The sequence below is a fragment of the Erpetoichthys calabaricus genome, chromosome 18 (assembly GCF_900747795.2).
Source record: "Erpetoichthys calabaricus chromosome 18, fErpCal1.3, whole genome shotgun sequence".
Lineage (NCBI taxonomy): Eukaryota > Metazoa > Chordata > Cladistia > Polypteriformes > Polypteridae > Erpetoichthys > Erpetoichthys calabaricus.
The window spans coordinates 14,144,205-14,169,029 of NC_041411.2; the positions used below are offsets into that span (position 1 = coordinate 14,144,205).

General features: G+C 41.8%; 1 protein-coding gene across 2 annotated transcripts in view; it reads left to right on the forward strand.

The window, feature by feature from the left end:
- The first annotated feature begins 22,390 nt into the window (after positions 1 to 22,390).
- Positions 22,391 to 24,825, forward strand: part of ggt1a (gamma-glutamyltransferase 1a) — a 60,746-nt gene continuing 58,311 nt past the window's right edge. The window contains exon 1 of one of the 2 annotated variants that reach the window (XM_028824163.2): positions 22,391 to 22,756. The gene's annotated coding sequence lies outside the window, so the exon portion shown is untranslated. The remainder of the gene's footprint in view (positions 22,757 to 24,825) is intronic. The other variant, XM_028824162.2, reaches the window with a different exon arrangement.

The following is a 24,825-nucleotide window of genomic DNA, read 5'->3' on the forward strand; positions in this document are numbered from 1 at the left end:
GTTTGTCAAGCCTGATGTAATGTGCAGAATATGTTTAACGTTTTATTTAATGTTTTCCTTTCAAAGACACTTGTGTGTTTTGAAGCTGTTTACCGTTCCATAAACATTTTTTTAACTGAATGGCTTTATCCTACTCTTTGTGAATATTTAATGACCTACTGTTCATTTGCACTGCGCTGGAATTCAAAACATTCAGAAACGCATGAAGGGGTTCAGTTAGAATTGTACCTAAAACAAAACAAATCACAGGCCTGTCCCAAGCAAGGATTTGTATTGTCACACACGCAGACTAGGAACTCCACTCGCTTCCAGACATGCCTTTTTATAATAATTATCTGACCTTTAGCAATTCACTCCTTTGCCAATATGTATTCATAAACGCGGATTCTCAGAATTTTCAAGTGCACAAACAACCCTATCAAGAGCATTTATCGGGACACCAGTCTCTACCTGTCAGTTTTGCTAACACCAAAAGTAGCTGATCTTAGCTGTTCAGGTCCTTCTGATACAAAAAAAAGTAAATTTCAAAATTATACATAAAGACACAATATGTAGTTTTTCATTCACTTAAGTTTCTTATCTTATCAATTGCAGTAAATGTGCATTACTAGCCAAAAGATTACAGCAAATACAAGATGCTTTTCCCAGCATGCAACCACAGGCAGCATGACAGTTAAGCTTGTGAGTTACTATTCTTGCACAAAGGTCCCCTCTGAGGTTCCAGAATTTCACAGTTTCACACACATCTGCCCTTTAGTGTTTCGGATATTTTATTAAGGGTGTGTGTTAGCTTCACCATCACACTCACTATCACCACTGATCTTCCAAGGCAGTCTTTCCAATATCTTTGTGTTTTGTTTCTAACTTACTGATTTTTAAAAACCACAGCATTCTCTGACTAGAGTCTGGGAAATACCTTTGGAAGCTGGCAGTTAGCAGTCCAGTTAGGCCTGTATTACCAGCTGTAGTGCTAACACTTAACATCGACTTTCCAAAAGTGTTTTCCCAATCAGCAAAACTTTTACAAACTGATTTATACTGAAAAGTTCCTTTACAACCTGTTCCTGTTCTGATTACTTTTGCCAAAGAACTGGCAAAGAAAGAGCCACATTAGTGGCAAAGCCAAAATAATTCATTCGTTAAGAGAGCTGTGCATGTTTCAATATTAAGAGAGTAACGTTGCTGGTTAGAGATTAAATTTTTGTACAAGTGTTCTTATTCTGCCAAAATTTTGTTGTCTCCAGGTTTTAACTGCACACCAGGTAGGCCCATAATTACAGTGCATCCGGAAAGTATTCACAGTGCATCACTTTTTCCACATTTTGTTATGTTACAGCCTTATTCCAAAATGGATTAAATTCATTTTTTTCCTCAGAATTCTACACACAACACCCCATAATGACAACGTGAAAAAAGTTTACTTGAGATTTTTGCAAATTTATTAAAAATAAAAACATTGAGAAAGCACATGTGCATAAGTATTCACAGCCTTTGCCATGAAGCTCAAAATTGAGCTCAGGTGCATCCTGTTTCCCCTGATCATCCTTGAGATGTTTCTGTAACTTAATTGGAGTCCACCTGTGGTAAATTCAGTTGACTGGACATAATTTGGAAAGGCACACACCTGTCTATATAAGGTCCCACAGTTGACAGTTCATATCAGAGCACAAACCAAGCATGAAGTCAAAGGAATTGTCTGTAGACCTCCGAGACAGGATTGTCTCGAGGCACAAATCTGGGGGAGGTTACAGAAAAATTTCTGCTGCTTTGAAGGTCCCAATGAGCACAGTGGCCTCCATCATCTGTAAGTGGAAGAAGTTCAAACCACCAGGACTCTTCCTAGAGCTGGCCGGCCATCTAAACTGAGCGATCGGGGGAGAAGGGCCTTAGTCAGGGAGGTGACCAAGAACCCGATGGTCACTCTGTCAGTGCTCCAGAGGTCCTCTGTGGAGAGAGGAGAACCTTTCAGAAGGCCACCCATCTCTGCAGCAGTCCACCAATCAGGTCTGTATGGTAGAATGGCCAGACAGAAGCCACTCCTTAGTAAAAGGCACATGGCAGCCTGCCTGGAGTTTGCCAAAAGGAACCTGAAGGACTCTCAGACCATGAGAAAGAAAATTCTCTGGTCTCATGAGACAAAGATTGAACTGTTTGGTGTGAATGCCAGGCGTGACGTTTGGAGGAAACCAGGCACCGCTCATCACCAGGCCAATACCATCTGTACAGTGAAGCATGGTGGTGGCAGCATCATGCTGTGGGGATGTTTTTCAGTGGCAGAGACTGGGAGACTACTCAGGATAAAGGGAAAGATGACTGCAACAATGTACAGAGACATCCTGGATGAAAACCTGCTCCAGAGCACTCTTGACCTCAGACTGGGGCGACGGTTCATCTTTCAGCAGGACAATGACCCTAAGCACACAGCCAAGATATCAAAGGAGTGGCTTCAGGACAACTCTGTGAATGTCCTTGAGTAGCCCAGCCAGAGCCCAGACTTGAATCCGATTGAACATCTCTGGAGAGATCTTAAAATGGCTGTGCACCGACGCTTCCCATCCAACCTGATGGAGCTTGAGAGGTGCTGCAAAGAGGAATGGGCCAAACTGGCCAAGGATAGGTGTGCCAAGCTTGTGGCATCATATTCAACAAGACTTGAGGCTGGAATTGCTGCCAAAGGGGCATCGACAAAGTATTGAGCAAAGGCTGTGAATACTTATGTACATGTGATTTCTCAGTTTTTTTTATTTTTAATAAATTTGCAAAAATCTCAAGTAAACTTTTTTCAAGTTGTCATTATGGGGTGTTGTGTGTAGAATTCTGAGGAAAAAAATGAATTTAATCCATTTTGGAATAAGGCTGTAACATAACAAAATGTGGAAAAAGTGATGCACTGTGAATACTTTCCGGATGCACTGTAGATGTTCTTGAGTGTAAATATTAATGGGAGAGGTGGTCAGGTTGGCACAGTGGTTAATAATGCCATTTCATCAGTGTCCTAGGCTGCATACTGTTCCTGTGGCAGTAATTTTGTTTATAGGTGTTATTTGCACATCCCAAAGACACTGCTATTTTATAAAAACACTATAGTAACAAGTCAAATTTTAAGTAAAGTATATTTAAAATAGCAGGAAATTCTGTGTTCACTTTGCATTTGTACTTTAAAGCAGCTAATTTGTATTACAGATTTTGAGAAACTAGTGTGACTTAAGTAGGACATTTCATAATCATAATTCATAATGTGGAAAAAGTGATGCGCTGTGAATACTTTCCGGATGCACTGTATCTGATACACTGGATACATTTTATACAGTAAGAAAGGAGCATGACAGGAGTTATTTTGCCGGAGCCACTTCACCCAGTACATCAGTCTAGCCTGCCACAGCAAGCCACAATCTGTTATGGTGCAGCTATGATGCATTGTGCGTGTTAGTTTTCCTCTGGTACTGAATACCTGGTATTATAAATGCATGTGGCATTTTATTTATGGATAAACATATTGATTACCTGAAAAAATGTGATTTATAGCCATGTCTCTAGACTCTTATTGCCCTGTAGCTGAACAGCACACTGAAATGCTTCCCACTGGCAGACTCTTTCATCACTCTGAAATCTCAAGACGCAAGCTGAGGCTCAGACATGCACCAGCTGAACATGGCACAGATTTTAAATAAGCTTTCAGATATGCAGAGCATTTTTTACCTAGAGTATAACCCTGGTTCTACGCAAAATGTATAATTAAAAAAAGAATTATATGTAATACTATAATGAGAGAGTTAGAAGTTCATTACTTCATTTTTGTCCAATATTTTCATACTTTTTTTTAATAAAGTTCCTTATAGATTAATTTATCAAAGCACAGTAATACAAAAGGCAACCGTGACAGACAGTAAAACAAATCCAGACGTTGGTGGCAGGGTTCTGCTGCTGTAGTGTATAAGAGAGAGTGTGTTTAGCTTTGGGTAATCCTTCATTGCTTTCTTTACATGTTTCTCTACATCTTTAATCATCCTTTTTGAAAATAGCATGAGATCAGAATGCTTGTCAACTGCCATTGGCAAGAAAAGAGGAAAATGGAGAGTCCTGGGCTTTCAAAAGGTCTGCTTATAATGTTCCAGTCAGAAGTGTCTACAGTTGACGGCTTCTAGACACAAAACTCCCTAAGGCTGAGTGGAATCTCCCGTCCAGAGTGGCACAGTGCAGATGATTTGCAGTGCTGCTGACTTTTAATTTAATCACAATGCAGACCGCAGCTAGTGAAATATTGTCTGCAAGTGAGGATGTAATGCCCAAAAAGAGTTCACATAGGTCTGAATTATTCATTTGAAATAAGTAAATCAATAAATACATAGATAGACAGAACATTCATAAGCATTCATCTCTGTCTGCTGTTCTTTTACAGTACATAAAAAACAGACATTCACAGTGCCACTTGCCCCTGTGTGCTTCAGCTATATGGTCTTATTGATCACAAAAACTCTGAAGGTATTATCCAGCAGGTTGTCTATACTTTTGCTGATCTGACGCAGCTCTGAAACATCTCTCCTAGTTTGATGTTGCATTTAAGACATAACATGACATACTGTAATCTCCCCTTGTAAACTCTGTACCATCTCCTAAAAATATTGATTGTCTAAAATATCCTCACCAGTGGACATCAGCTCTTGCCTGAACATCTGGAAAAGAATTTGAGAGATGACTCGCAGTGTAGAACTTATGAATTATTTGCAAACTGTTTACTCCTGATGAAGTGGAGCAGCATGTGGAATTGTAAAAAGCTGTCATTTAAGTTGTGATAGACAGTATCCATATTAATATAATGGAATCTATAAATATGATACTTATTGGTATAAGAGTACTGTGAGCATATAAATAATAATTCCTTCTCAGTGTTATCAGACCGCTTATTACACATATTGTTAAAGTATAACATCCATTTTCTAAAGTGCTTATTCAGTTCTGGGTCACAGGTAGCACCCCAAATTTTAGTAGTACTCCTGCACATGGCCACTGCCACCACTGCCACTACTCACACAGTATGCAGTTGAAAGAAGGAATTAGAGCAGGGTGGGCAAAGTCGTTCCTGGAGGGCCGCAGTGGCTGCAGAATTTTGTCCCAACCCAAATGCTTAATAAGAAGCCCTTACTGCTCAAGTGACACTTGAACTTCATTTTTATTGTGTTGCTCGTTAAGATTTTGAACCCTTATTCCTTATTTTAGCCGTAAACAGCTGTATTCTCGATTTTTTTTAATTGCTCCTTATTAGCAATAAGATTCAAATGACAAAAGAAACCTTCAGTCCTCCGTTTAGCTTGTTTCCATTTACACCTGTGTGGATTTATTATGCACTGCTTGTTTTAGTTAAATTAATAATTAATAAGTAAGCAACTGGGTTGGAACAAAAACCTGCAGGCACTGTGGCCCTCCAGGACTGACTATGCCCATCCCTGAATTAGAGGAACTGCTTAATGAAAAACCACGGGCATAAAGTTTTTCATAGCAAATTAAAACCTATTTACTACGCAGACACCACATACAGTATAATAAAATACAGTAAAACCATATGAGGTGTTACAGGTTAATGCGTTTGTCATTCTTGTACAGTATGTCATCTCAATAGTACCTATTAGTGTGACATCAGGAGAGGTGTATGTTTCAAACGTGATGTTGTTCATTAAATAAACTCTTTTAAAAAGTTTCTGTACTCCAGTCGAGATGCCCTCTGTCTGCTGTAACACAGTGCTCATGGTTTAGTGTACCTTTTGATTCTGTTCCTGTTTGTCTTCCTGCTGCCTTATTTAAAATGGCTTAATGGTTCCACTTTTTCCATTCTGAGATCACGTGCTGCCTGTTGATGAGCTGAAGCAAAACATCTGCCCTTTTGCCAGTCTTTACTTTAAAAAGAGTACCATAGTCCATTTTCTCACTCCTTCTAACAGCTGCTTTCTGTGTTAAGATCAAAGGTCAGATATCCCCAGCATCTGCTGGTTTACATGCCCTATGCCAGGGGTGTCGAACTCCACGCCTGGAGGACCGCAGTGGCTGCAGGTTTTCATTCTAACCCTTCTCCTAATCAGTGACCAGTTTTCATTGTTAATTAACTCCTTTGCCCTTCATTTTAATAGCCCTGTTTTTAAGTATTCAGACCTCTGAATTGAATCTTTTCTTCATTAAATGACAGCCAAACAAAAATGAGATGTGAAACGAGCCAACAGATGACCAACTAAATTGGGTCTTCAAACTCCAACCAATTTCACTCCAACCAGTTTCTTAATGAGAAGCTGATTCTTGCTGTTAATTAAACTAGTTAGTTAATTCCATGGCTTGGTGCTGCTCTCATTCTGCCACAGCAGACATTTCCAAAATTGTTGATTTTCTGTTTTTTCTAAGAACACCGTCAAAATATTTTGGTGATCTGAGAGATCAGTCTTACTGCGACCTTCACCTTTCTTTATTTTCAGATATTGTGGATAGCTGGTCGTGTGGGCAGCTCGTTTTGTGTCTCATTATTGTTTTGCTGCTAATTAAGGAAAAAGAAACAACTATGGGGCCTGAGTCAAGTTAATTAAAATTAAGGCAAAAGACGTTAATTAGCAGCAAAAAAAACTGGTCACTAATGAAGAAGATGGTTAGAATGAAAACCTGCAGCCACTGCGGCCCTCCAGGACTGGAGTTTGACACCTGTGCCCTATGCCATCCCACTGGAACATTCCTGTCCAATTGTACTTACTTCTATCTGCTTCCCTTGTGCCCCTATATGTTGTTTTGTTTGGAGAACAATACATTTATGGGAGCACTTTGCCCCCAGCAGTGCCAGTCATCCTGTTCTGTGTTGATGATATGCATTCTCAGCACAATTTTCTTTTCTCTTTCTCCTTCCTTCAAGGCTTTGCTAGACTCTGTCCAGCCCTTTAGTTAATGGACAACTGTCTGTTTACATATTGCTTGTGTCATATTACTGTATTTTTCAGCTTATGCCCATGTCACATTATATCAGTTCTTCTCCTGACACTGCATGGATGTGCAGAGATTGTACAAGGACCAGTAAGTGGGCGAGAGGGGCTTGCCCGGTAAGAGCTCTTAACAGAAAAGATTTCTATTAAAACAAAACCAAACCAAATCAGTAATGAAGTCAGAGAACAAGGTGAGGTCAAAGACAAAAAAAGACCTTGAGAGAATATGCACAAAATTAATAATTTAGGCATCCACCAACCTGAACAGTGGTAAGTTCAAAATGGCAGCTGTTTATATTGTTGCATCAATGAAGATGCAAGCTGCGACATCCAGAGGTCCGCCTCTAGCAACCTAATCCCTGAATAACAGTAATGATATTAATAATTTTAAATTTTTTGAAAAAGACCACATAAATGAATTTTCAACTCGCCAAAAAATTCTGCATGTTCAAAAACATAATAGGGAAGCATTTCTTTATGAAAGAAAAATGTATTTCCTTCAGAGAAATTTGAAAATGAACCCGAGTTCATGGGGTATGTCAGACATGCTGACTGCAGGTGGCTGATTTTATTGCCAGACCATATTGATTTATACAACTGAAAATCACTGGCCATGTCTTATTTAGCGACTGTGTGGCGACTTTCCCTTTTTCTGACAGCCAAGAGGACAGAGCTGGTGTGGTATGAAGGTGCAGCGAGTTCAGCCACAATCTCTGGCCTCTTTTTTGTCTTTTATTCATTCTGTCATGAGGCAGGAAGGCGTCTCTTCTGTGTGTGGGGTCTAGAAACCCACAACATGCCTTATTCTTCATCACTACATTCTGTCAATTCTCGTGCACACAGAGACCACCATCTGACTAAAGATTACAGCAAACCTGTTTGATCTTCTCAGGACAAGTCGTGGACTAGTTGGAGCGAGATGCTTGCTATGTCAGAATAGACCCTGACTTCATGGGAGACTGCATCTGACTCACTAAGTTTATGTAAAAACTGTAACGGAACATCTAATGGCCTTTAGTTGAACATTATGAAATCTGTAAACCTGTACAATGATCTGAGCTTGTTGGTGGAAAGTGTGGCAATTATCAAGTGGAACCAGCAACATGACAAACTTCATATAATTAGGTGCAGGCTCAGGATTCCTGAAAGTAAATGAAATGAGTCTTTGTACCTTTCTAATGAAATATAAAATTAATACTGTAGTTTATTTAGTTAAAAAATATAAAAGGACAAACAACTTTTTTCTTGTAAACAGAGCACCAAATGATACACACTCCACTCTTTCATAAAAGATAAGATAAAGAGACATGAACTGGGCAATAATTATGAATCTGCCATACTGGATCAAAGTCCTCTTCAAACTGAACTTTGTATTTTTTTTTTTAATTCACATGCACCACTTGAGCACTTAATGCTTTTTTAAAATTATATCCTAACCATAAATAATTTATCATAGCCCGAAAGAAACAATAATAATTGTAAAATGCAAATCACAAGAAGAAAACAAAAAGAGGTCCATGAAAAGACAGACCCTCGAGCTTTGTCTTACATAAGTGCACTGGTGTGACTTGTGTTTGTGTCGCATTGTCCTCCAGTTAGCAGTGCCCCCAGAGACCCTTTACTGGATTTGTTGGAGGATTTCTGCAGGGTGTCTGTTTGTTCTAACAGAGTTTAATTCAGCTGCCTACACTAAATACTTCCTGTTGAAAAGAGAGCAGATATTAATTAGTTAGTACGTTAATTCAAACAAACATACTGTAATGTAGTCCTTAATCACTTTAATGCTAAAATCATTTTTGTTACTTTTCAAGAAGATCACCAATTTATGAAAAGTCCGCTTTTTCAAGAACAGAAATGTTTGCTTGTTTAGAAATATAGACAGAAAATAATTGATGATCAGGCTTTTCGTTCATCACACTGCCCTATAGACTGCCAAACCTACCAATGTTCTAATGTGTTGGCACGAGCACATGATTAAAAATGAGGATTTCCATCCATCCATCCATCCATCCTCTTCCGCTTATCCGAGGTCGGGTCGCGGAGGCAGCAGCTTGAGCAGAGATGCCCAGACTTCCCTCTCCCCAGCCACTTCTTCTAGCTCTTCCGGGAGAATCCCAAGGCGTTCCCAGGCCAGTCCCTCCAGCGTGTCCTGGGCCTCCTCCCGGTTGGACATGCCCGGAACACCTCACCAGGGAGGTGTCCAGGAGTCATCCTGATCAGATGCCCGAGCCACCTCATCTGACTCCTCTCGATGCGGAGGAGCAGTGGCTCTACTCTGAGCCCCTCCCGGATGACTGAGCTTCTCACCCTATCTTTAAGGGAGAGCCCAGACACCCTGCGGAGGAAACTCATTTCAGCCGCTTGTATTCGCGATCTCGTTCTTTCGGTCACTACCCACAGCTCATGACCTTAGGTGAGGGTAGGAACATAGATCGACTGGTAAATTGAGAGCTTCGCCTTGCGGCTCAGCTCCTTTTTCACCATGACAGACCGATGCAGAGCCCGCATTACTGCGGATGCCGCACCGATCCGCCTGTCGATCTCACGCTCCATTCTTCCCTCACTTGTGAACAAGACCCCAAGATACTTGAACTCCTCCACTTGGGGCAGGATCTCGCTCCCAACCCTGAGAGGGCACTCCACCCTTTTCTGGCTGAGGACCATGGCCTCGGATTTGGAGGTGCGGATTCCCATCCCAGCCGCTTCACACTCCGCTGCGAACCGATCCAGAGAGAGCTGAAGATCACGGCCTGATGAAGCAAACACGACAATATCATCTCCAACTGCCATCCCCTCCTTGAACCGCCACCTTATTGTGGTGGAGGGGTTTGCGTGTCCCAATGATCCTAGGAGCTCTGTTGTCCGGGGCTTTATGCCCCTGGTAGGGCCACCCAAGGCAAACTGGTCCTAGGTGAGGGATGAGACAAAGTGCGGTTCAGCAGACCTTCTGTGATGAATAAAAAATTGGGACAGCGTTTTCCCTTGCCCGGATGCGGGTCACTGGGGCCCCCCTCTGGAGCCAGGCCTGGAGGTGGGGCTCGATGGCGAGCGACTGGTGGCCGGGCCTGCACCCATGGGGCTCGGCCGGGCACATCCTGAAGAGGCAATGTGGGTCCCCCTTCCCAGGGGCTCACCACCTATGGGAGGGGCCAAGGAGGTCGGGTGCAGTGTGAGTTGGGTGGTGGCCGAAGGCGGGGACCTTGGCGGTCCGATCCTCGGCTACAGAAACCTGCTCTTGGGACATGGAATGAGGATTTCCAGCATGTTAAATCTATTTTGGTGCTGCTTTAGAAATTTTTTCAAGTATTGTTTTCCAAGTATTATTTTTTTTTTAAATAGTGTCCAGTCTTTTGCTTGTCACTGTCTTCTTGACATCATGCTGTGTTTTCATGTAACATCTCCTTATTGCAGTGTGTAATTCAGAAAAGACTGAAGGAAAATCACAAAGGATTAAACAGAAAGACTTTTCCAGCTTTACCCCATTAAACAGCAGTTTATTCTATTGCTTCACTCTCGTTATGATTTCTGTTTAGCGTTGCTGCTACCTGAGACACAAATAGCAACCAAGTTGTTCTTTTTTACATGGAAATGCACACAATTAGTTGAAAAGGCACATTTCCTTGATATATTTGAATCTGAATGTTCTGAACTAAAGAAGCAAGAGTTATGCATTTTTGAAAATGTAACAAAAAATGAGTATCTCTGTAACACAACAGTTTCTTCATGAAACATTCAGGGCAATCAAAAGTAAGATATTCAGTAATTCTTACAAAGCTACTAATCTGCACAAGTGATTTCTAATCCTCCCAACTCAGATACGACTATGATTTAAAGCCAATATACAGACTTTTAGGTGCTCTCTCTCTAACTCTCGCCTCTCTCCTTCTCTCCTCCAGTGAGTGTCGCCTGCTGCCTCCCTACTCTGACTCAAATTGAGGTAACAGGTTTTCTTTTAAAGTCGACCCGGCACCTGCTTTCAGATCTCCTTTCCAAGTCATCCAGACTACTTTTGGGTCGTGCAGGAATCTGGGCAGTCCTCCACCGGCAGCACCCTCTGAAAGATCCCAAAGACTCTGACAGGGTTGTGTTTCCTAACTCCATTCCCCATGCAACCTTGCGGGTGTCCTAATTGGGTTTAGACCTGAGGAACTCTGCCACTTGTCATGTGGGAGAATGACCTGCTCCTTTTATGCCCGGTTCTTCCATCATGGTCTCCTGCCCAGGAATGAAACCTTCCATAATCCCAGCTAGGATGCCTGTCTTCCCTTCTGGGCACCAGTGTTTTAATTTGATTCAATTTAATTTTACTGTCCCAAGAGGGAAATTTGGTTTGTCGTTAGGTTTTACAGAGAGACCACAATGTAACATTAAAATCACATGACTGGAAAACACAGCCATCAAAATAAACTTAAAAAATGCTTTAGTTGCCTCACAATCGTTTTGTTCACCCCACTGAATTAAAGCTGAAAGTCTGCACTTCAACTGCATCTGAGTTGTTTCATTTAAAATTCATTGTGGTAATGTACAGAACCAAAATTAGAAAAAAGTTGTCTCTGTCCAAATATTTATGGACCTAACTGTAAATAAAGACCAACTCAATACAAGAATTATAGAGTGACATAATGGTAGCACTCACCTTTTTTAAGCAGTAGATGTGCTTCTGTCTCTTTTTGCAGATGGCTTCTGTGTTTTCCTTAAAAGACCGTTTTGAGTCCCTGATTGCCCTCTGATATTTATAACTGACAACAATCTCCACTGCTTGGTCATTGATGATCTGATGAAGGTTGATGTTTCTGAAACCAATCATAAGTTCCTTAGTTTTTGTAACATTTAAGTGTAGAAAAGACTCATTAGACCAGTTAACAAAATCACCTACCACTGGACCAGGGCCGGTGTCATTCCTATTTAGTAGGCTCACAATCACTGAGTGGGAGGCACGGTGGCGCAGTGGGTAGCGCTGCTGCCTCGCAGTCGGGGGATCTGGGTTCGCTTCCCGGGTCCTCCCTGTGTGGAGTTCGCATGTTCTCCCCGTGTCTGTGTGGGTTTCCTCCAGGCGCTCCGGTTTCCTCCCACAGTCCAAAGACATGCAGGTTAGGTGGATTGGCGATTCTAAATTGGCCCTAGTGTGTGCTTGGTGTGTGTGTGTGTGTGTGTGTGTCCTGCGGTGGGTTGGCACCCTGCCCGGGATTGGTTCCTGCCTTGTGCCCTGTGTTGGCTGGGATTGGCTCCAGCAGACCCCTGTGACCCTGTGTTCGGATTCAGCGGGTTGGAAAATGGATGGATGGACAATCACTGAGTTTTCTTATAAAAGCGCTCACTCGTGGCCTATATTCGCTCCACAAAAAATGCTGAATATTACAAACTGCATAAATCAAAACAGATGAACCTGCTTTCAGATTTACTGCAACAACCATTATTGTAGAGGACATACAAAATAGGTGAAAGAGCAACAGTCTAAAATGACTTGCCTGACATTTTGCTGCTACATTGTATAGATACTGAGTCAGATTTCAGAATTTTGATCACACCTCCAGTATTTTTATCAAAAATACAACTGATCAGCACCAGACCAGAAGGTGCTGGGTGAAGGGGTGTTAAAAGCTGCACTTGGAAAATTTGGGGTGAAAAATGACAAAGACAAGAAGAGGGTCCTTTGGACATTTTGGAGTTACTATCCTAGGACAGGCTTCGGTAAGAGACTCCATTGTTAAAAATGTGTGAATGTAACTAATTTGTTTCTCTTGCTGTAAGGCATTGTCTTGATAAGAGTTATACACTACTTTGGTTTTGCTCTTTTATTTTGAATATCCTGTATGACACACAACTGCATTCTGATCAGAAAATGGATATATGATTTACAGGGAGGAAAATATGTAGTGGTAGAGGAGACCAGATGTTATAGAGAACTGTATAATCAGCACTGTGTTTATTTGGTTTGACATGTTACAGTTAACACGCCACAGTAGCTGCTGACCAATAAGAAGCTACAAAGAGGAGGGCGGTGTAGGACAAAGTGGGTATTGCAACATTTTATTAGGGCCTCCTCTGTGAAAAAGAAGAGATTCTGCAGCTCTAGCAGCACTTCATCATTTTTTTTTTCTGTCATCTGAAACAAGAGGTGGTAGACAAGAATAAGACAACATTGTCTTTTTCAGAGAGATGACTGACTATACTTCAACATTTGCTGACAAAAGCATTTCACAAATCTTCAGTCAAAAGATTAGAATTTCCGCGCACCTAAGAAACCAATGGCAATGTCCACTCCTTCCTTTACAACCCGGTATCAGCATTAACACTGTTTTTTTTTCCTGTACATCAGCCAAATCCATAGCAAAACATTCTATAGCCAATGGTGTCGCCTGATCCATTTTCTTTGTGACTGTAACATCCGGCAGAACACCCTTGGTGGTCACTAGTTCTAAGATCCACTCTTTCAAGCTTAAGCTCTGTGCTCCGTCTGGAAAGATTGAGAACCAGCATTACTTGAAGAAGGAAATTTCAGCATCTTCTTCTTCTTTCAGCTGCTCCCATTAGGGGTTGCCACAGCAGATCATCTTTTTCCATATCTTTCTGTCCTCTGCATCTTGTTCTGTCACACCCATCACCTGCATGTCCTCTCTCAGCACATCCATAAACCTTCTCTTAGGCCTTCCTCTTCTCCTCTTCCCTGTCAGCTCTATCCTTCGCATCCTTCTCCCAGTATACCCCTCATCTCTCCTCTGCACATGTCCAAACCAACACAATCTCGCCTCTCTGACTTTGTCTCCCAACCGTCCAACCTGAGCTGACCCTTTAATGTCCTCATTTCTAATCCTATCCATCCTTGTCACACCCAGTGCGAATCTTAGCATCTTTAACTCTGCTACCTCCAGCTCTGTCTCCTGCTTTCTGGTCAGTGCCACCGTCTCCAACCCATATAACATAGCTGGTCTCACTACCGTCCTGTAGACCTTCCCTTTCACTCTTGCTGATACCCGTCTGTCACAAATTACTCCGGACACTCTTCTCCACCCACTCCACCCTGCCTGCACTCTCTTGTTCACCTCTCTTCCACAATCCCCATTACTCTGTACTGTTGATCCCAAGTATTTAAACTCCTCCACCTTCACCAACTCTACTCCCTCATCCTCACCATTCCACTGACCTCTCTCTCATTCACACACATGTACTCTGTCTTGCTGGTCCTACTGACCTTCATTCCTAAATGACATCTAAAATGTTAATGTCAAAAATAGTTGTGCTTTTCTATATGAAGCTGAAGATGATGCAGTAAAGTATCAGCATGGCACCATTGACTGAAAGGACCATGTGGGAAAGACAGTAACTGCAATCTACCATAAGCAATGCTCTCCACTGGAACCCAGAACAATGACACCCAAGTGCTATGGTCAAGCCCGTGTTCCTTCCCCAGCTCATGTTTAAAGTGCCTCTTTTTATCTCGTTTTTTTAATCATAAAATATAGGTTTGGGGCAAAGGCAACATGGCTCCTGATGTGTCAGCATCAAGGTTTGGGATTGCTTCTGCTCACTGCGGTCACTCAAAACACAGGAGATGGGTTAAGGACTCCCTCCATAAATCAACATACAGTGGCACAGAACCTGCTGGCCTCTATAAGAAAGGTGAAGAGGGAGACAAATTTCACCTTCCAACATCACAATCACACGCACACACCCAAGTCAAACGAGGAATAGCTTCAGAGAACAAAAATCAAAGTCTTGGAATGGCCCATCCTGGGACTTACAGCTTTATAGATGCAAAACCTGCTTCCAGAAAGTATTATTTGGAAGATGTACACATTTATGCAACAAATATTTTTTCCAAATAATTATTTGTTTTCTCTTGAATTTTGTTTCTTGCAAGTTCACTTTAAACATGGGGAATGTCTTAACTTGTGACTTTACATTATGAAAAACCACAACTTTAATAAGCGTATGCGGACTGTCCAATAAAATTCTTAAAAAATAAAAAAATGTGCATACCTAATATAATCAATCGAGGACTGTCAGGCAAAGTTATGGACCTCTCAATTTCAGCAGCAGTGGCAGAAACCTGTAGGGAGCAAAATTTCTTGTTACAAAGAAAAAAAAAAAAACAGTTGAGTCAAGGTCAGCATCATGCCATATGAACATGGCACTATGCCATACTCTGCCAATCACCACTAAGAAGGGTGAGGAAGAAATGAAAGAAGACGTGAAAAATAGGACCTGGCAAATGGCCATTTGGTAAATAACTGTTTTGAACTCTTTCTCATGTGAGATCGCAGAATAGTGGGGAACTGGAACAGTGAGCAGAAGTCAAGATGTCTTCATTGTGACCAAGACTGTTGTCATCTGGCACACACCCATCCACAGCTATGGCAAACTGAGAGAGAGGGAGACGACAGAAGAGCACAATTGATTTATGCACTCCACACTGACAAACAACATAGATAGATAGAGTGAAAGGCACTATATAATGATAGATAGATAGATACTTTATTAATCCCAAGGGGAAATTCACATACTCCAGCAGCAGCATAATGATAAAGACAATATTAAATTGAAGGGTGATAACAATGTAGGTATAACAGACAGACAATATCTTTGTATAATGTTAACGTTTACCCCCCCGGGTGGAATTGAAGAGTCGCATAGTGTGGGGGAGGAACAATCTCAGTCTGTCAGCGGAGCAGGACATTGACAGCAGTCTGTCACTGAAGCTGCTCCTCTGTCTGGAGATGATCCTGTTCAGTGGATGCAGTGGATTCTCCATGATTGATAGGAGTCTGATCAGTGGCCGTCGCTCTGCCACAGATGTCACACTGTCCAGCTCCGTGCCTACAATAGAGCCTGCCTTCCTCACCAGTTTGTCCAGGCGTGAGGTGTCCCTCTTCTTTATGTTGCCTCCCCAGCACACCACAGCGTAGAAGAGGGCGCTCACCACAACCGTCTGATAGAACATCTGCAGCATCTTATTGCAGATGTTGAAGGACGCCAGTCTTCTAAGGAAGTATAACCGGCTCTGTCCTTTCTTACACAGAGCATCAGTATTGGCAGTCCAGTCCAATTTGTCATCCAGCTGCACTCCCAGGTATTTATAGGTCTGCACCCTCTGCACACAGTCACCTCTGATGATCACGGGGTCCATGAGGGGCCTGGGCCTACTAAAATCCACCACCAGCTCCTTGGTTTTGCTGGTGTTCAGTTAAAGGAAAGAGTTCAAAAACAGGACGGCAATTGAGGGCTATCACAACAGGGATGGCCCCCTGGCACTATAACTCAAATATAAATCCACAGCCCCATGACAGTAGGTCCAGATATGCTGACACCAAAGACAGTGAACCAGAAAGAACACCCGGTGCACCAAAACCACTTCTTCACTCCTGAAAATTTCAATAAAGCACTCCACAAGGGTATGTGTCCCAGTGTACTTTGTTCCAAGTCACTACACAGTACAATCAAAACAGAACATTATGTTAATAGGAAGGCTTTACTTCTAAAAATGTTTTACTTGAAAATACAGAGAGAAAGCAATGAAAAACCCTTATACTTACATCTGATTGGAGGATGAGGGCATCACAATGGAATATCTCCTAGTAGTCAGTACATGTTTGACTGCCTCACTGGCAGGATTCTGCCTGAAGAATTCCATGATGATTGTCCCTTGTACCTCAGGGCTGCTCCAAGTTTTCTCAAAATATTAATGTCACTTCAAATGGCCTATTAAACCGGACAAATAACACCGCGCCCTTCTACATGACAATACACGAGCTCAATCGCGGTTGCTTCTGTCTTATTCATATCTTGTCGATGGTCTCTATATACTGTATATGACATTTCAAAACATTTATTTTTTTTTTTGAACGAACGATTGCAGTCAACAAGGAGACATTCGGAAGACTCGCGTGGATTTTTACACGCCGAATATCCGCGTACTTCGTAGCGCACTCAAAATCACAATCACAAAATTGTCCGCGTTTAGTAAGTGCTAACGTTCAGTATCAATGCTGGAAAACCTTAAAGTCTGCATTTACTTTTTATTAAAATTACTTATAAACGCGCTCACTCGTGGCCTATGTTCGCTCCACAAAAAAAGCTGAATATTACAAACTGCTTAAATCAAAATAGAAAAAGTTGCAAAAAATTGCTTTAAAATGCGCGAATATTGCATTAAACTTCTTACACTTGCGTGCTTAACGGCGTTCTCCTGTAACAGCTAAAAAAACAACCGATTACACTGAAACAGGTTTGGATTTCTTGCAGTTTCTGTAGTTGCTCCTTTCTCTTGCCACCTGTTTCTTCATTTGCATCTCCGGTTAATTACAGCATTTGGAGATAATTTGAACGAAGCGCTCTAATAACACAGAAGCTACCCATAATGTTTTTTTCTGTTTACAGTGATGTGCAGAATTTCAATAAGGCTGTTGTACGAATTTCCCTGTAACATTACATCAGTTTATTACAGTGTACACTTGGTTGGCTTAGCATAACTTTTAGTGACTGTCAGTACCCGTTATCTCCTGAACTCACACGAGGGTCATGGAGAGCACTGATATGTATAGCTAGCATCTTAACAGGCAGACAAAGGACTTACTCAAAAAATACAGCAAACACATGCAAAATAATATTCAAAACAAAAAATAAACACAGTCATCTGCATACAGTTACAAATTCTGACCCCTTAAAAAGCGTTTATTTCTGTAAACAGTAGTACTAGGGTGTTGTACCTTGTTATGAATGTAGAGAGAAGCCAAGCAAAATGACACCTTTTATTGGCTAACTAAAAAGATTACAATATGCAAGTTTCGAGGCAACTCAGGCCCCTTCTTCAGGCAAGATGTAATACAGAGACTGGAGTTTCCTGTGTTTATATACACACTCTAGGACAAGAAACAACATTGGTAAATATTTAAATGAGAAATTTTAAATGTAAAAAATTAATAGATTCATTCAGGCTAGGGTTAATTTAACAAGAGAGAAAAGAACAATGTATTGTCAGGATCTCTGGATAAGTCCAACAAAGTCTTTTGAAGTTTGTAATGAGTTTTTTCAAAACAAAAAACAAATGTACACAATCCTCATATCTGGCCATAAAACTCTTGTCTCTGTTCAATCCATGTTGCAATGTATTAAATTTTAGCATGAGTTTAACTTCCCATTCTTTTCTGTCTTGCTGTGTTTTGAAGTTGCCCATAAGCTCTGTGACTTTAAAGTCCCTCTCACAGTGTCCATGGCTGTTGAAATGGGCCGCTACAGGAACATCTGTGTGGCCATGTTTAATGTGGAACCTGTGGAAATTCATTCTCTGGCGGAGTGTTTGTCCAGTTTCTCCCACATAGAGTGCAGTGTCAGGACATTTCATGCAGAAAATTAGGTAGACTACATTAGATGATCTGCAGGAAAATGATCCCTTGATGTGATGTTCAAGTCGGCAGTGTGGTATAACTATACGGTCTGTATCATAGATGTGGGCACATGTTTTGCATCTTTTCTGTAGACATGGAGATGTGCCATTTTCTGCTGGTTCACTTAGGGAGCTTCGGACAATTAGTTGTTGAAGGTTTGGTGGTTGTCTGTATACCAGGTGGGGAGGTTCGGGAAATACATTTTTCAGTGTTTGGTCATTGTTTAGTATTGGCTGAAGTTCTTTTGTAATTGAAGGTGTGAGTTCCAAAATCTGCTAATTACACCTTTTGTTAAAATTTAGTGAACACGTGATTGTGACTTTTCATGCAGTTGGTCATGTGCCGAAAATATGTTTGAGCTTCAAAACCTGCTAATTGCAACAGTGTAGCGCTATAGTTTTGGGGATTTAGTTTCAAAATCTGCTTACGGACCCAGATTTTCCTATTTATCTCCAAAATTTATCTTTTGTACTTACCTGATTTTGGAACTGAGCTCTTCAATTTTTCGAAGTGTTTCAAGATGTTGGTTGTAGGTGACAACAATGGGGATGCGGTTCTTGTTGTCTTTGTTTTTATATTCCAGAAGGTTGTCTCTGGGTAATACAGTGGCTCTTCTTATTTGAGTGTCTGTTGTTTTCGGGGTGTAACCTTGTCTGATGAAATCTTGTCTGAGCTCCTGCAGTTGTTGATCCTGGTCTGTCGGGTCTGAGCAAATACGATTGTACTGTATTGCTTGGCTGAAAATAATGGAGCGCCTTATATGCTTGGGGTGGAAGCTATCACTTTTCAGGTAGGTCCGTCTGTCTGTCGGTTTGTGAAAAACAGAAGTTACAAGGGTGTTGTCTTTCAGTTGAACGGTGGTGTCAAGGAAGCTGACTTCTATTTTGGAGTAATTCAGCTTCAGCTTTATGTTGGGGTGAAAACAATTATATTCATTATGAAAACGGAGGAGGTCCTTCTCACTGGCAGTCCAGATTATGAAGAAGTAAACAGAACTGCAGGTAAAAAGTCTGGGTATCCATCCACGTGTGATATTTCTAATCCCATGATTTTACACGGCATTTATTATGACAGAAACTGGATTTCTTTGGAATATTTTAATTGTGAAGCTCATTCGTACAGGCTGAAGTGCTATTTTCTGCAATACATATGCTTTATGTAACTTGAAACAATAGCAAATTTCAGTAATTACTGCGGAGATTCGTTGTACAGTAAATAGGAATTAATTATGAGGCGTGTAGGGAAAGTGTATCAACACCCCGATGTTATTCTGCGTGTTCGGTATTCCGCCTTCATTTTTCTAGATCCTTCTATAATTTGCGTGGGTGTCCTTACTGCAATCACGTGGGCTGATGATAATAACCTGAACGAGCGGTGTGCTGTCAGCCTCACATGTGCCATTAAACTTGGATTCCTGCCTGCGGTCATTGATCCCAAGGTAGTCCTCATAAGCCTGAGCGTGTCAAGGTGTGTCTTTACTTGGCTCCATTGTTGTAATAATCGTGTCTGGTTTTAAATTGTTTCTATTAGTGTAATGTAATAGCGTTGTTACCTCTGCAGAGCAAAGCGAACACAGAATCAACATCAGGCAGGCACGCTTAACGGAGCGAGTTAATGAACGGCAATCAAAGCAAATTCCACTTATCCAGATGCAGATCACAGCGCACTGCAAGCCGCAGATCCTTATTGACAATTATGAGCCTACGCGCAGGCTCCTGCTTCTTTAGTTATTATTATCAATTTACTAACCCAAAGCACAGTTAAAATAAACCTCTGCACCATAAAGAGAAAAGGCAAAGTTAGGACTTCAGCCTGTTGCATTAACCAGATAAGTGATTCATTCATCATAAGATTTCCAAGGGAATTCAGCACCACATAAAAATAAACAGTATATCAAACTACAGAATTCAAGATTTGACTGACTAATGTCAGATTTTGTGCGAAACTGTTACGGTATGAATATTTATTTAGGAACTGTATCAGGGTCGGGACAGTTACTGCTTCAAATTATTCTTAATCGAGTCCGGCTGCAGTCAACAAGGTACAGCTTCATGATAAGGTTTATATGAATCTTTTATATATCTCGAAAAGGAGTCTGTGCTAACACCATCCATTCTACTTAGGATCAAAGGTGTCCGGGTAGGGGATTGATTGGGACTGTTTAGGTCTAAAGACATACAGTACTGTCGGGTTGGGTACCACCAGTGTTACAGAATCGGGAAAACCCTTTCTATTGTCATGTAGTGCCTTATCTATCTATCTATCTCTCTCTATATCAGTGTTTACTTAGACGCAGTTGTACATAACGCTATTTTTGTTTTTGAAATTCTGTATTTGTGCACAAAACGAGTGCAAATTATATACTGCATTAAACAAATAAAAATAGAGATTGGAGTCGAATCCACACCGTCAGGGTGGTGTGTACGTTCACTATTTGTGTGTGTGTGTTTTTTGTCGTCTAATCCGAGTAGTCCGTCTTTCAATCCAATGTTAATTATCAAGTTAATTGGACACTCAAAATCGTCGGAGAGAGTAAGCGTGCTATGCTGAATTCGTACCATACGCCCTAGGGGACTAAAAATCAAAATAAAACTGTTGATGTTTAAGACCAGTCATGTAAACTTGAACAAGGTTTACCGCGCCGCTCGCGTAACTTTGTGATAATAAAACGTGCATGAAAGGGTGTGATAATGTTAGTGCCACTGCACACTCGCCTTGACAAACAATGCGTGCATAACGCATCAGCGACAGAAAAGTAAATAGAAAAAGTGCAACCGAAATCGCCCATTTTTAATTTAATTTTAATGTCAATCTAATTTCTAATTTTCAAAAATGAAACGGTAATTTTTAATATTTAAGGATTTTGATTGCATATGAAATTGGTTCTTTGGTTTCCATTATGTGAACAAAACAGAAACCTTTAATGGAGCCTACCTAGCAGAATACAACGATCAAGAACACCTGAACCCAGCCTGAGTTATTGTATGCAGTGGGAGTCTTTTAAAATCAGGAACTTGTTGGTATTTCATTAAGTATGTTATCATCTATTCATAATTATTTACTGCGTGGAACCTATTATAGATCTAAATAAAGAAAGGTTCTTACTGGAACCTTCATGTGGTCATTTGGAAACCAAAAATGGCATCACTCTGGTGAACCGCACCGACACCTTGATTATTAAGAGTGCTGTCCTGTTCCTGCCTTCTGCCCAATGGGAATGGCTTCCGCTGCGCTTCCCTGGATGAGTGGGTTAAGAACACAGATGGATGGATGGCCCAATAGGTTCATGATTGTGAAAGGACTCTTGATGCATACAATAGCACAGGTTAAGTTTAGGTTGTATCGGGCCAGGTAGACTATTAGACATTAAAGATTTTGTTTTCTACACATATCTGGAACATTTTTTTAAAACCAAGTTCATACTCAAATATTATCCCTTCACGCATCCCAGTGAAGTGCCATTAATGAACCGTTATCTTTACAAGTGCGGGGATGCTACTACAAATGGAATGCTGCAAGGCGGTTTTAGTTTCTTTAGGGTTATATTTTTGTGCATCTGGATGGACCATTTTTGTAGTATGCGTAATCTGCTTACATTTAATAGCGCTGATACTGAATGAGGGTTCCTAAGAGGCCAGGGTGGCGCAGTCACCACAGCTTCCCGATTCCCGGGCCCGCTTACCGTCAACGTGCAATCACTGCGCTCTTCCAGGGTTCACATGGTCTTCCTCTGTGCTGATCGTACATTTTTGGACGGATAATACACTGTTTAAAAACCTTTAAAAAATCACAAGTAGAACTATCAAAGCTGTTGAACCTGTGATTCATAAATGAGATAGAGGGAAAACGATCAAAGCAAAGGAACAGCCTGATATGGAAAAGCTCACCTGTCTCTCCTGGGCCGAATACACGCTTAGCTGGGAGTCGGTGGTACAGTATTATTGTGCTAACAGGACGCCCGGGAAGCGCTGACAGTACAGTTTGTCCAGTTTATTTGTCATTATCTTTTGTGTGTGTGTTTTCAATGGCTAACAGGATTGACCCTTTATCTCCGCGTGTCAGTTGTGGTCGCACTGTCTGTACCGGGACAGCGCGGTTCACTTACTGAGGACGACTGCAAAGTACAGCGCTGCCTTCTCTTGCAATTCTTGTTCTCTTGCTACATGCCTGAGCAGTAAAGCCTGTGCGTAGCCTTCACGGTCTGTCGATCGCTGACATTGTCTGACAGAGAGGCACGGAGAGAGAAAGAGAGAGAGAGAGAGACAGAGAGAGAGAGAGGGAGAGAGACAGCGCAGCACATCCGGGTACCATCGAGAAATCGGGCGGGAGAAATTCGAGCGGCGAATGCCGCGCACACGCGCGCCGGGCTGCGCTCCTCGCGGCGCCCGATGACAGAGTCCCGCGGGGGACGTGAATGACCAAGTAAGTGTCTCGTCTTGTAAGAGCCATTTCAGTTAAATGTGACGCGGTTTACCTGTTGATTAAAGACCGATGGTGCTTGAATGACTGTCAGTAGTTTAAAAATGGACCGGCATCCAACCATAATGGAGGACGGCGGTGGAAGGGTCTGCACACACACACACAATGCAGTCTGTAAGCAATTACTGCCTATATAATGGTTTCATTAAGGGCAAAGCTAGTACCATGACCAGTATGAGAACACTAAACGATTTTAAGAATTTCAAACGGTTACCTGTGTATCCAATGATCAGTGTATTACAGTTTATCTAAAGGCCATTTAGATTCAGTTCTGTTTTTGATCGCTGGAACGGAGGAGGAGGAGGTTGGGAACGTGCACGATACAGCCCCCAAATATCTTGACATAACTGTGTTTCTGCTTCATATGTGGAACATAATAATAATTCTTTACATAGCACGATTTTCTCACTACTCATACCGCTCAGCAATTGCAGGTTAAGGGCCCAACAGAGCACAGTCTCTTTTAGCATTTCGATTCGAACCGGCAACCTTCCGATTGCCAGTGCAGATCCCTAGCCTCAGAGCCACCACTAGTTTTCCACAGAAAGGCTTTATCGAGTGTATGCACTGCTGCAGCAGATGCCCCGCGACCCCCACAAGGAGGTGGGAGCCTCCACACTCAAGGAGCCCCTTCACCCGACCTCCACCAAGCTAGCCGCAAAACTGTAACTTTTCAAAAAAGAAAAAACAATGTGGTGTACTTTTGGTACTAAACGGAACAGTTTGAAACTGGGGTGTCATGTGGAGTGACACGTTACAGGCGGGCCAGCTAGGGGACAACGACGAGATCCACCATGATTAAAACAAGTAAACACCTAAGTGTTGCCCAAATCCAGCAGCCGGCACAGCAGGCCATTGTATTTCCACCCAGGGATAAATCTGATCCAGCAGACATCGGTATCTTCTTACTGATTAATTGATTGATTTATTTAATTGTTTAGTCCAAGGCCAGCATGAACTGGCATATTTTCCCATGTCACCCTTAGCACGTCTACAAAACGATTCAATGTATCTGCAAGGTGGCCTCCACCTGGACGACTGCATTACGTAGTGAAAAGAAAAACGATCAGATTGGGAAATCACGTTTACAGAAGACGCTGAAAGTGATCTCCTTGGGCGTCAATACATCTCTGTGCCCGTTTCAGACCCGACTGGAGACGGGCTGCTTTTCCGTGGGCCACCCTGTAGTACAGTATCATGAGACATATTTTAGCCCACATCTGTGTTTCTTCATTACCGTAAAAATGAGCACACCTGCAGCCCTAACTCATATTAGGTACAAGAATAACTGTCACAAAATTTCAATATATATCACTAAAAAATAATGTTAAATTTATGGTAAAGCACTGGCAGTTGTGGTTGCCAGAATTTTACTGTAAAAAACATTATTTTTTGGTGTACAGTATAACTTTCTAGTAAATAACTTTTTTCTTAACACATTCCAATAGAAGTGAACTTTTAACGGTTACCTGATATCCATGCATTATAATAAATATGCCAGACAATAAACCATTAGAAAATATTGTCAGGATCAAACACCAGTACACAGTCTGCATCAGTACAGTAACAACAAGCAATAGCAAACATATATCATTTAATTATATACATTGAAGAAAGTTATGGTGGGGATGGTGCGCTGCTGACCTCGACTCGGGACGTTGTGGGTCGGTGGGGGGAATACTTCGAAGACCTCCTCAATCCCATTAACATGCCTTCCAATGAGGAAGCAGAGCCTGGGGACTCAGAGGTGGGCTCCCCCATCTCTGGGACTGAGGTCACCGAGGTGGTCAAAAAACTCCTTGGTGGCAGGGCCCCGGGGGTGGATGAGATACGCCCGGAGTTCCTCAAGGCTCTGGATGTTGTAGGGCTGTCTTGGTTGACACGCCTCTGCAACATCGCATGGACATCAGGGACAGTGCCTCTGGATTGGCAGACTGGGGTGGTGGTCCCCCTCTTTAAGAAGGGGGATCGGAGGGTGTGTTCCAACTACAGAGGGATCACACTCCTCAGCC